General features: G+C 34.1%; 2 non-coding genes across 2 annotated transcripts; both read left to right on the top strand.

Moving 5' to 3' along the window:
- Positions 1 to 7,596: 7,596 nt before the first annotated feature.
- LOC114388805 lies at positions 7,597 to 7,677 on the top strand. The gene has a single exon (XR_003661597.1). It is a non-coding gene; the product is annotated as a small nucleolar RNA U31b (small nucleolar RNA).
- A 1,611-nt stretch (positions 7,678 to 9,288) lies between these two features.
- On the top strand, positions 9,289 to 9,372 carry LOC114388791. Its single transcript, XR_003661585.1, has one exon. It is a non-coding gene; the product is annotated as a small nucleolar RNA Z196/R39/R59 family (small nucleolar RNA).
- Positions 9,373 to 12,999: the final 3,627 nt, after the last annotated feature.

Genomic DNA, 12,999 nt, shown 5'->3' with positions numbered 1-12,999 from the left:
TTACCTAAACCTATTCTAGTAAAACCATGATCTCAGACTCATTAACCATTGGATTGCCTTCAAATTTGGATTGTAGGTTCCTAACCCACTTCCCTACAATTTAGCCGTTATGATTTTTAAATAACCCTTTTTTGACATCTCAATTAGCATGAGAAGCACGCTAAGCGCAATTCCAACCTGAGGAGGATTTGTGCTTAGCGTGAAATGTCACGCTCAGGGAAAATCCCAACCCGAGAGGAATTGCACTCAACACGAAAAGTGGATTCTCACTTAGCGAGGAGCTCGCTAAGCGAAATCTACAAATTATAAATACATTCTTCAACATGAAAAACACGATTTTTCACTCTCCTCCTCTCCAAATGCCCACTCAAACCCTAACATCTTCTTCTCCACCACCCATGACCACCAATGGCCACCACGAGCCACCATTGCTTGTCGCCGGACCACCACATGAAGAGGAAAGCTTTAATCGGAGTGAAAATCCTCCTAATCCACCTCAAGGATTCGGTGGAGAATAGGCTCCAAATTCTTTCTTTCATAGTTCCTCTGAAGTAATCTTGACTTTTATGTCTTTCTCCTAGTTAGTTTGAGTTTCTCTTAGTGTCTTTTATGTTTTGGATATCATAATAGGATGTTTTTACACTCCTTATTGAAAAACCCTTGAAAATGAGATGTTTTAAAAGTTATTTTTTATATATAAAATTGATGTTATTTTCGTGACCTTCGTTGAACCCCATCACATTGGCATGATCATAATTTCAAAATGACATCTCTTTGTAGTAGAACCCGAAACACCCCTTAGCCCTTTATGTTTTGACAGGGGTAGTTGATCCTGAATGTTATTATTGACCTTGTTTTTGAAATCTATACTAAATTGTCTTCAATTTGGTATATAGAACTCAGCATTTGGACCGACGAATGTGAATGAGATAGGTCTCTGAGCAACGTAGAGAGGAGATGACAAAGAGTTCATGATAGTTGAGGGGAGTTTATTATAATTTATGGCTTTTGATACCATAGTTGAGGTCAGGGAACCTAACTATGGGGATGTATGTCTGTCCTTGTTGCATGTTGGATTTAAAGAAAAACTGTGTTTTTGACTAATGAGATATCATATATTTTTTATTCATGAATAAAATTATGAATGATTTTGTTGTTGTAACGATTGGAATTTTTGGGAAAAGTCTTAATTACAGCGGAGACTTTACCCAAAATTTCATATTTGTTCTTCTATTTAGTCCTTTATTAAATTTTAAATGGGCATGCGAGTTTGTTTGTAAACCATAGTTCTCCTCTTTAATTTAGAATTTTCCCTTAAAATATCAATCTCATGATATTATGGATTGTTGTTGTATTAGACTTATGTTGTTTGAAGACCTAGGAAGTGTGAATCTCAGGTATGAAATTTATATGTATGTATTTGTGGGATGTGATTATTGATGATGTTGTTATCAATGATAAGGTTTATATGAGGTGATGTTGTTATTGATGATGATATTGATAAAGAATGATGTTGTTATTGGTGATAATATTGATATGAGAATGAAGTTGTTATCGATGATCATGTGACATGACGTGATGTTATTATTGATGATAATATTGAAATGAGATGATGTTGATGTTGGTAATGTCACTGAGATGAGATGATGTTGATGATGATAACATCATTGAGATGAGATGATGTTGATGTTGGTAATGTCACTGAGATGAGATGATGTTGATGATGATAACATCATTGAGATGAGATGATGTTGATGTTGAAAATGACATTAAGATGAGATGATGTTGATGTTGATAATGACATTGAGATGAGATGTTGTTGATGTTGAAAATGTCATTGTGATGATGTATTTTGTGTACGTACATGGGGGGTGTAGTGGCCATGATGGATATCTCTGGTGGGGGAAATAGAGTGGTTAAAGAGTTTTAAGCATCTCTGGAGGGGGATGACTTAGAATCTTTAATTATCCACGGTCAATGCATTGATGGTGCTCATGTTTCATACTTCATATTGCTTGGAAATAGTATACAATTTGTTAGTAAGTACTTGTAGTTTCTCATGAGGGGAAATACTTGTACTTGGGGGCATGTCACTTCGTTTGGAACCCCTTGAGACTCGGGTTGATCACCATGGGGATGGGGGGAGTTTCCTGTGCACGACAGGATGACCTCGACACTTGTTGCCTAGTTTTCCTAAGTGAGGGTGTCGCGTGAAAACACTCAGGCTACTTCCTGACGAATGATACCACATTGCATTTGAGATTTGAGCTTAGGTGTTTGCATCATACTGAGCATGATTGATTGAAATTGTGGAAAAGTTGATGGATAGTTATTAAATGTATGTTGTATTGATTGATAATTGTGTATGAGCATGACACTTGTTATTGTTTCTCTTTCTAATTATGGTTATTTGATAACTATTGGTTTCTTTTGTAATAAACTCACCCTTGCAATTTTTGTATCGTGTGGTTGGCACATGTGATGATCGTGAACCGTCGTTCGTGGGAGAAGATGGACAACGGTAGCTTACATGAAGTGAGATTATTTTGTTGGAGCCGCCAAGCCTACGTGATGACGTTGGGATTATTTTGGGAGAGAATTGTATTTTGTTAATCAACTCCTTTGTAGCTAGTTCTATAATTCTTTTTGAATTAAGGATGTAAATCACAGATTTAATTATATGTATGAACTAATTTACTTTCTGACGTGTGAATGATGTGTAATGAGTTAATATATATATATATATATATATATATATAAATTCATTCAAGTATTTGTGCATTTGTTTGGTGAATGTATATCACAAAAAATTTACTCTCATTTTTTATAAGCAAATTAATGGAGTTTTCATTTAAAAATTGAAATTTATGCGATTTAGAGTAATGATACCGTAGCGATGAGGCTGGTTGTTACAATCGAGATGAGTGGGTCTTGAGTAATAGGGATGGGACGGTTGAGTTTAGCAAGTGAAGAGGTGTGATTAGAAGGAATAGGGAGAGTCATAAACTCAAAGTAAAAGAGTTCAAGTCTGAACCAACACTTAAAATACTATCATTTCACTTTCTTCTCTCTCTCCAAGATAACCTTTCATTAGAGAGCTTGAGACCTTGAATTCCGCTACTCAAGGGACTTTGTAGTTGTGCTTTAGTTGAGTTTGAGGGCTAGTTCAATGATAAGGAACCCTCATCTTTTCCCTCTTGTTTTCCGTTTTCATTTTCCCTCCATGAGCACTATTGAAAGTTCGTAAAAATGTTCATTTCGATGGTTTTGATGTGGTTTTTGGGGTTTTGGTGGCACGGATGGTGTGAAACTACTATGTGAGTGTAATAAAGCTTGCATCTTGAGCCCAAAGTTTCCTCCTTTCCTCCCTTTATGCATCTCTAAGCAAGTTCATTGAGTTTGATAGGTAAGAGAAGCTTTAAACTAACTCTAATCTTATGATTGATGTGTTGAATCACTATTTTTAGCTCATTAATGGTGTTTTAATTTGATGTTCATGTTTGGAAATTAAATATTTGAGTTGGAGTTGGATTAGGACTCAATAAAGGGTCAATATAGCATAAAATTCATGATTTTGCAAACATATGGCACTTAAGCGTGCACTGGGTGGTCCTTAAGCTCAACAAGGGACAAGTGTTGTCAAGGGACTAAAGCTTAAGCGCAGCCTTGTAGAGTCCAAAACCTAGTTATAGAGACCAAATTTGGAAACATATTCTTTATGAAAGTTGTAGCCCCAGGTGTTAGCTAGCTAATTTTTTAGATTTCACTCAAAAATAATGTTGACAACTCTCGATATGCTTAAATTAGTAAATAAAGATCAAGTTGTCAGTAATAAGTAGAAGTTTCATATAGATTGTGATTTTAGGCATAGTATGATTCCAAACTAGGTCTTTGTGTAAACATAAAAGTTAGAGATCTTTTTAACTATAGAGGTCATAGACACATAATAGAAAACAAAGGAGATAGTAACCCAAAACTTATGAAATGTTTTGATAAACTTAAACATGAGATATGGAGTTTTTATAATAGTAAAGTGATGCATATTTATGATGCATGGTTTAGTCTATGATTTTATTGTTGCTAATTTATCATATTGTTGTTGAGAATATTATATTGAATGATGATGAGATAATTATGTTAATTGATGATTGTCTTGAGTTGTGTCAGTTGATTTCTTAATGATGATATGGGATGTGGTTGAGACGACCTTGTATTATGATTAGAGTTTACTTTATGTTGAGATCATGAGATTCACATTCATATGAGTTTTTGGTGAGTTGTTTGCAAGAATTCATGATGTTGGAATGTCTTGCTATGTTTATTGAACTATAGGTAGGTCTGTGAGTGTGATGAGCATATGAATGGTGAATCTATGATATTATAATCTCTTATGGTGTTGAGATTGGCGAATGAATGTGTTATGATATATGATATTGATTTGAATGATCATAACATACATGCATCAATGAATGACATTGTATGTGAGTAGGCACATAAGTTGAGGGTGCTTGGTAGACCCTCAACCTATTGTTGGAGGTTGGTGGTGGTGGCTTTCGAGAATGGACCTATAGAAAGGATGGGTGGGTGAATCCCTATATATGTTAAGGTCTTTGCAAGTCTTACCGAAGTAAGCCACTATCCATGATTATCCATTTTCAATAAAACCACACTTCCTTCGCAAGGTTAATTCGAGTCTCCCCAAATTGTCAAATCATAGAGTGAGATTATGTTAAAAGATGTACTTGAGTTAATCGCTCAAGGTGAAATCTTCTAGGAGTAAAGAATCAGCATGACATAACATGATAGTTAAGCATGTATATTGATAATTTGTGACTTGAGAATGATATGTTACTTGATGAGTCATTAGAATACTGTGGTGTCTAATAAATGATGGACTAATGATGACGCTGGTGTATGATTATTGAACATTTATGTAATGGTTGATGAATTGATGATTATTATGAGATGTCCTATTATGAGAATTCTAAGACTTATACTTTACGTATGATTTTTACATATTATGCTATGTATGTGATGATAGTAGATTATGCTGTAACTGCTAAGTTTTATACAATTTTAGTATGTTTATTTTTTGTAAGTTTTCCCTTGTGTTGGTGTATGTGTCGTTTGTGCCTTTGATGATTCTGTATTTGATGTACGTGGGGAGTAGATGGTTAGGAGGTGACCTATGTCTTTAGAGACTTCGTGGGTTAGCATACCGAGATGTGAAAATGTGTTTATGTCCGTTGTTCTTTCTTAGTATCTTGTATAGTGTTGACCAACTCAGTCTAGGAAATTTATCTTTATAGAGTTGTATATATTTATATGCATGTTCTGAGGAGTTATGAGTTGCTATGATGTTATATAAGTTTATGTCATGATGGAGTGTCATAAAACACATAGTTATTTAGTTGTACAGTTATATCACATGATGTTTTATCTTTGTATCATGTGTCTTAGCTTTGACCTTTGAAATGCGAAAAGTTTACAAGTACTTTCATAATTAAACTAATAGAAGAGTTTTAAATAAATAAAATAAAGACTTTCGCTTTATATAGTTTGTAGTTCCATGTAACGACAACAGTTTGTTACAAAAAATATAATAAAAAGAAAAGCCATAAGGTGAAGAAAAAAAAAAGTAGGAAGCCATATGGTGAAAATTTTGGGCTAGAAGTTGAAATATAGATAGATACTATTGTTGTATGGGACCCAAAAATATTGTAAATGGAACCAATACTTTTAATGATTCAAATTTAATTATAATGTACCCATGCAAAACATTTTCTACATCGTCATTTAATTGTAGATTATGATATATAGTAAAATTATTAAGTTTTATAATATTTAGTTTAAAATTCATATTTATATTAAGTTTTAATTAATTAATATTGTAAAAAAAAATATTTTAATCTTTTGAAAAATTAGACTTGTAAATTTGTCCATAGAACTAAAGACAATTTCTAATTGCACTCCTAATTTTTACTGATACAACTCTCTTTCCATTTATTTTACCAAATTACCCTTCTATGTTGCACCTCTAATTTTTACCAATACACCTCTCTTTCCATTTATTTCACTCAATTATCCTTCTATAAATCCTCACATCTCTTAATCCCTCCAATAGTTCAATTTGCTTCACTGCCACCACAGCACGCCCACCCTTTTAATCCAACTCTCAAAATTTCCCAAACCAATCTCTATCATTGATTGACCCTTACCACAAAGAATAAATGGTTTTTCCCCACTTGAACTGATCAAAGATTGGGCTTTCTTCTAGCTTAGTCAATGGCTTGGGAAATTTCTAACAAAGCGATAGTGGTGGGAGAAAGATCCACTCACACCATGGTAGAGATACATGAATGGGTTGTTTATTGAGACTTCGTGAGGGAAATAAAAGAGTTGGACAAGGGTGCAATTGTGAACGCTGATGTGACGGTAAGTGTCACATGGTGGGACCCTATTGGTTGAAGTGTTGAATAACCCCAAGGACACCTCCAACTCCTAAGCATGTTCACAAAAAGTCAAAGATGTTTTTCAACTTCTTTTGATAACCTTCAAACCCAAGTAAAGGACCTAATTCCTAAACACAAAGCTTTTGGAAATAAAATGGAACTTTGAGTGTGAAAATAAGTTTTAATTTTAAAGGGTATATTTGAAAATAAAATACCTAAAATATAAAATGAAGGTACACTTAGTAAATAAGGGAGGGGACTGTTATTATAATTAAAACATCCAAGACCACGAGCAAGATGAATTTGAATCCTAGATCTCCCAAATTTTTAAAAATTCCAAATTACCCTTTTCATATTATACCATTTTGGAATATACATTTCATAACAGTAAAAAAATAACTTCTAAAATAGGTGTTTCATAATCGTAAAAAATAGATTTACTTTCAGAATAGGTGTTTCATAATAGTAAAAAATAACTTTGCTTTCCAGAATAGGTGTTACATAACAAGAAAAAGTAACTTCCAGAATAGATGTTCTATAACAGAAAAAAAAATAGTTTTTCCTTTCAAAATAGGTGTTTCATAGTAATAAAAATAGCTTCTGGAATATGCATTTCATAATAGTAAAAAATAATTTTCAAAATAAGTATTCCATAATAGTAAAATGATAATTTGGTATTTTCAAATAGAAATGGGGGTTGCAGGATACATATGGGAGTATTGATTCAAATCTTGTGTTGTCATATTGTGCCTTCCCGATGAAGAGAGACGGGCTCATGGCCCAAAACACAAAGCAGGAAACTGGGTCAGGTTAAGGGCCTGATTATGCAAAAACCCTAGGCCCATCTTACTTTTATATATAAAGGTCAAGGAGAAGTTTTTTTAAGTTGGGAAATCCTAATTTTCCAGGTGAGTGAAAATGGCGGTACCCTTGTTCTCCAAAAAGATCGTGAAAAAGTGTGTCAAGACGTTTAAGTGCCCCCAGAGTGATTGGAAGATCTCCGTCAAGGTTAGTTAGTATAAACCATAAACAATCTCTTCTCCTTTTTTGAATCTCCATATGTACCATTTGTTTCCTTGTGTTTCGATTTTGAACTGCACAATTGGAATTTTATGCAAGTTTTGATTTTTAGTTTTGTTTAAATTGAAATGATGATAGTTATTGTGCCCCAATCTTAATTCGTACCACATAGTGTAAGATGGTGAATTACATTCCAACTCTCTTGAGTGGCATTTGTATTGATTGTTGTTTTGTGTGTTGCATCTTAGTCTCTATCTTTCCATATGTACATCATGCATTATCATGTAGGAGTAAGAATAATGTTTCTAAAGTTAGAAACTTTCTTTAGTGCATAAAACTCTTTATTTTAATCGATTACAAGGCTTATCGTAATCTATTAGAACAAGTGTTTTAGCTTGCAAATAGAGTATCGTATCGTTTAATCGATTACAAGGTAACTGTAATCGATTACACAATTCAGTTGAAACAATTGTTGGTTTTTTAGGAATCTCTGCTTTAATCTATTACTAGGTGATCGTAATCAATTACTTTGTTCTTAAAAGTGTTCCCGGAAGTGATTGAGAACACTTTAATTGATTACATCAAGAATCTAATTGATTACAATGTTCTTGAAAGTTTTCTAGATTTGGGAAGAACACTTTAATCGATCGTAATGATAATATAATTGATTACTTCTTTGAAATAATCAATTACATTGAATATTTAATCCATTACTGGCCGTTATAACTATTTTCTCTATAAATAACCACTTTGTGTTTTCACTTCTATGTGTGAAAAATGTGCTAAAATGTGCGAGCTGAAATAAGTGGAAAAAAGATAGAAGATTAAGTGCTTAGAAAAAGTGCGACTCACAACTTCTAAACTTTGTTTTGAAGATCTCATGGTGAAAAGTGAGTTGTGAATTTCTCCTAAGTTCGAGAAGACATTCATTCACTCAAGCAAGGTTCTTACGTATGATTGATTAGGTTGTGTCTTTCTTTGACTCTATTTTTCGTGTACATTGTTAGCACATGCATGAATTTTTGAAGGCATGCTACAATAGGTTTTTCTAGTTTGGGCTAAGGGTAGAATTCTCTTAGGCTCTTATTCACAAAGGACCCTAGGGTTGGTGCCTTAGTCTCTTTTTATGGGATAGGAACTGAGTTTGATTGTGATTGCTTGTAAGAATTCTATATGCATAGTGAAAATCTAATTCTGGTTGAATTAGATAACCAGATTAGCTTCTTTAAAGATAGAGAGTGAACCAATATAAAAATTGGTGTACATTTTCTCTTAATCTTATCTTTCTTTCTCATTCTAGTCTCGATCAATTTAATGAAGGTTAAAGAAAATAATTTTTTAAGAAAGAACTTTACAAAAGATTTTGTGTAAAGGGTGATTGATTAAATATTGGTTTATCAAAAGTTTGTGATACGATCCTTGGAAAAGAAGTTTTTTTTAATGCTAATTATTTTTAAGTTGGATTTGATTTAGAAACCAATTCACCTCCTCTTGATATGTGAGTTCCATCATCTGTTTCATATTATTTTGTTTAAAATGTGTGATGTTTTTTAGTCTTTAAATGCAATGAGATATGATGATTTTAATCCATCAATTCTGCAATAGAATGAATGATGATTATCAAATATGCACTACCATTTGATCTCTTGCATTTTTTAAATTTTTCTTGTTTTTTGAATTATGATCTTTAGTATCTAGTGTATGGATGATTTTATAATTTTTAAGGGGGGTGAGTATTTAATATGGATTACCTCTTTTTATAACTTCTAAATTACTTGTCTTATTTGTCTTATTATGTAAGAGCATAATCCTGTTCTACAATCTGTGATGAATTTGTCCAGATATTCTGATTAATCTATGATTATTATACTAAAATCACCATCTTTTGGTTGAGATTGCAGAACAATATTCTACTATATGAATTTATTTAGGTTTTGTGTGTACAATACTTGTCTTCAAATGTTATTCCTGTTTGTTTGTTACCCTTGTTTTTATGTACGACTTTTTGCCTATTTTTGTAACTGGACATTTCTTGTATGGGTCATACAAATTTCATTCATGGAATGCTTTCCTACAATATAATCTTTCACTTATTATTTTCTTGTAAATTTTTAGTCCACGCTTAGTTTATATTAAAATTTTCCATTGGAGTGCCTTTTTTTTATGATAAATAAATGTAGACATTCTACTCTCTTTTTTCTTGCCACTTTAGTTACTTATGCGTGCTTGTGGAGTTGTAGCCCATTCATCTAATTGGATGTGTAGGTTACTTGTTGAACTCAAGTGTTAAATGATTTGAAATTGGTTGCTTCGGTTGTAAAGTAATCATGTTTTGTGTTATGATTCTCGTATCAGAAGAAAGTTCAAAGGGTATTGATTCTCGTGTTAGAAGAAAGTTCAAAGGATGCACTTTGATGCCCAACATTGGTTATGGCTCTGACAAGAAAACCTACCATTATCTACCAAATGGTTTCAAGAAATTTGTTGTGCACAATGTGAAAGACCTGGAACTTCTCATGATGCATAACAGGTGAGGATTCGAAATAATTTGGTCCTTATTTTTGTGGGATTTAACTAGCTGATGGTTGGGTCATATCCTTAATGATTTAATTGTTTTTGTTTATGTTAATGCAGGACATACTGTGTCAAGATTGCTCACAATGTATCCACAAGGAAGAGGAAGGACATAGTTGAGAGAGCTGCCCAACTTGATGTTGTTGTTGTTGTAGTAATTCTGATCCATTTTTGGATAAGTCAGTTAGCTTTCAATTTTTTGAAAGTTAGTTAATTAGTTAGTAGTTTGTTGCTAAAAAACAGAAAGTAAGGTGTTGAGTTGTAATTTTTGGTTTTATCATTTCAGTCTTTAACAATGATGTATAAATACAGATGATCATTCAATAAGATAGTTGAATGAGTTTACACATTTCAAAAGGAACAAATTGTGATCAAAACTATCTCTCCAATCTCATACATTTTTCTTTTTTTCTGCAAGTGTGTGTCAAGGAACTCATATGTTCTTGACACTAACAGTGGTATCTAGAGCAAGGTTCGATCATGAAGGGATCATTAAGCATAGCCATGGCTTCCAATGGCCATTTTCCCGCGAATCTCCCAGTTCTCACTGGCAAGAACTTTAGCAGGTGGCAAGTTCAGATGAAAGCCTTGTTTGGCTACCAAGATTTAACTGGCATCATTGAGAATGGTGTAGAAATTCCAAGAGACAACGCTCTTGATGCACAAAAGGCTGGATTCAAAGAATTAAAGAAGAAGGATTGCAAAGCATTGGTGATTCTTCATCAGTGTGTTGATGATACCCACTTTGAGAAGATCCCAGATGCAACTACTACGAAAGAAGCCTGGGACACATTGAACAAAGCTTATGCCAGTGCAGATAAAGTCAAGAAGTGCGCTTACAAACCCTGAAGAGACAGTTTGAACTACTACAGATAGAAGAAAGTGAAGGTATTAGAGATTTCTTCGATAGATTACAAGTTCTTGCTAATTCAATGAAAGGCTGTGGTGAGAAATTCACTGATCTAATGCTGATTGAAAAAGTATTAAGATCCTTGTATCCAAAATTTGACCACATTGTGGTTGCTATTGAGGAATCAATGGATTTGGAATCCATGAGCAATGATGAATTACAAGGTTCCCTCAAAGCCCATGAGCAAAGATTGCAAGAAAGGAATAATTGTAGTACAAAACCTGTTGAAACAGCTCTTCAGGCTCAACAAAACCTGAAGAACTTTGGAAATGAATCATCCAGAGGAAAGAGAGGCAGATTCAAAAACTTAAGAGGAAGAGGGAACTATGGATCAAGAGAGCATTCAGATTAGAAAAACAATGGCAACCAAAGTTCCAATAGAGGAGGACATAATGGAAATCGAGGGAGAGGAGGAAAAACAGACCTAGGACAAGAAGAATGTAGATTGTTACAATTGTTGAAAGAAGGGACACTATGTTGTTGATTGCTGGTACAAGGATAAAAATCCTACTGATGAGGCTCAACTTGCAGAAGGAGCAGATTCAATTTCTGAACCTGTCCTATTGATGGTGACAAACAAGACAACTACTAATGACAAGGGTCAATGGTACTTAGACATAGGATGCTCTACACACATGACTGGTTACAAAGACTGGTTCGTGTGTCTAGCTGAAAGGATGAAAAGCAAAGTGAGATTTGCATATGACAGCACCATGCTTGCTGAAGGAATTGGAAATGTCCTGATTCAAAGGAAAGATGGTTGAGAAACTTGCATAAAGGATGTACTTTATGTTCCAGGCATAAGCAGTAATCTTCTAAGTCTTGGTCAGTTACTTCATAAAGGCTTTATGATAACTATGGAGGACATGATGATGATGGTATATGACAAAACCAGAAATCTAATCATAAAAACACCACTGACCAAAAATAGAACTTTCAAGGTTGGAACACAAGCACTTGAGCACGAATGTCTTAGTGCTGTGAGTAACAGAGAAGAATGGCTTTGGCACTATAGGCTTGGACACCTGAACTTCAGAGATCTTGCTCAAATGCACAAGTTGGCACAATGAATTCCTCAACTACAGCAACCATAGGAGAAATGTTGGGATTGCTTGGAATGCAAGCAGACAAAGAAGCCATTCAAGAAGTTTATCCTTGTAAAATCAACTCAGAAGCTTGAAATCATCTATTCAGATTGTTTGTGGCCCTATACAAGTAAAGTCCCTTGGAGGAAACAGGTACTTTGTAACCTTTATAGATTATCTCACTAGAAAGACCTGGATTTATATGATCAAAAGAAAGAGTGATGTGTTTAATATCTTTAAGAAGTACAAAGCTTATATTGAAAATCAAAGTTCTAGGAAGATTAAAGTATTGAGAACTGATGGAGGTGGTGAATACACCTCAAAAGAATTCCTAGAATTTTGTGATGAAGCAGGAATTGTACATGAGTTCACACCACCCTACACTCTACAATACAATGGGGCAACATAAAGGAAGAATAGAACAATTATGAACATGGTCAGGAGCATGCTCAAATGCAAGGATCTGCCACAAAACTTGTGGAGTGAAGCTACTTCCACTGCTGTGTATGTGCTTAATAGAAGTCCTTCAACAAGACTAGATGGTGTGACTCCAGAAGAAGCTTGGTCAAGCATCAAACCCAATGTGAAACATCTGAGAATTTTTTGTGCTATCTGCTACAAACACATTCCTGACCAGTTGAGATAGAAATTGGATGACAAAGGTGAACTGATGGTATTTCTTGGATACCACGAGACAGGAGGGTACAGGCTGTTTGATCCAAGGACCAAGCAAATTGCAATTAGCAGGGATGTGGAATTTGATGAGTTTAAAAAATGAAGGCTGGAACCTGAGTCTACAAGCACGAATGCAATATTCCTGATTGAAGCAGATTATAGTGGTAATAATGTTGTTGTAACAACTGCCACATCTGACCAAGCTAATATGAGAAAGTCAACAAGAGTGACATAAGTTCCCTAGAATTTGAGAGATTGTAAAGTTTGTAAAGATGATCAAATC

The sequence above is a fragment of the Glycine soja genome, chromosome 15 (assembly GCF_004193775.1).
Source record: "Glycine soja cultivar W05 chromosome 15, ASM419377v2, whole genome shotgun sequence".
Taxonomy (NCBI): Eukaryota; Viridiplantae; Streptophyta; class Magnoliopsida; order Fabales; family Fabaceae; genus Glycine; species Glycine soja.
The sequence above is the reverse complement of the archived record's forward strand: the minus strand, read 5'-3'. Positions and strand labels throughout refer to the sequence as shown.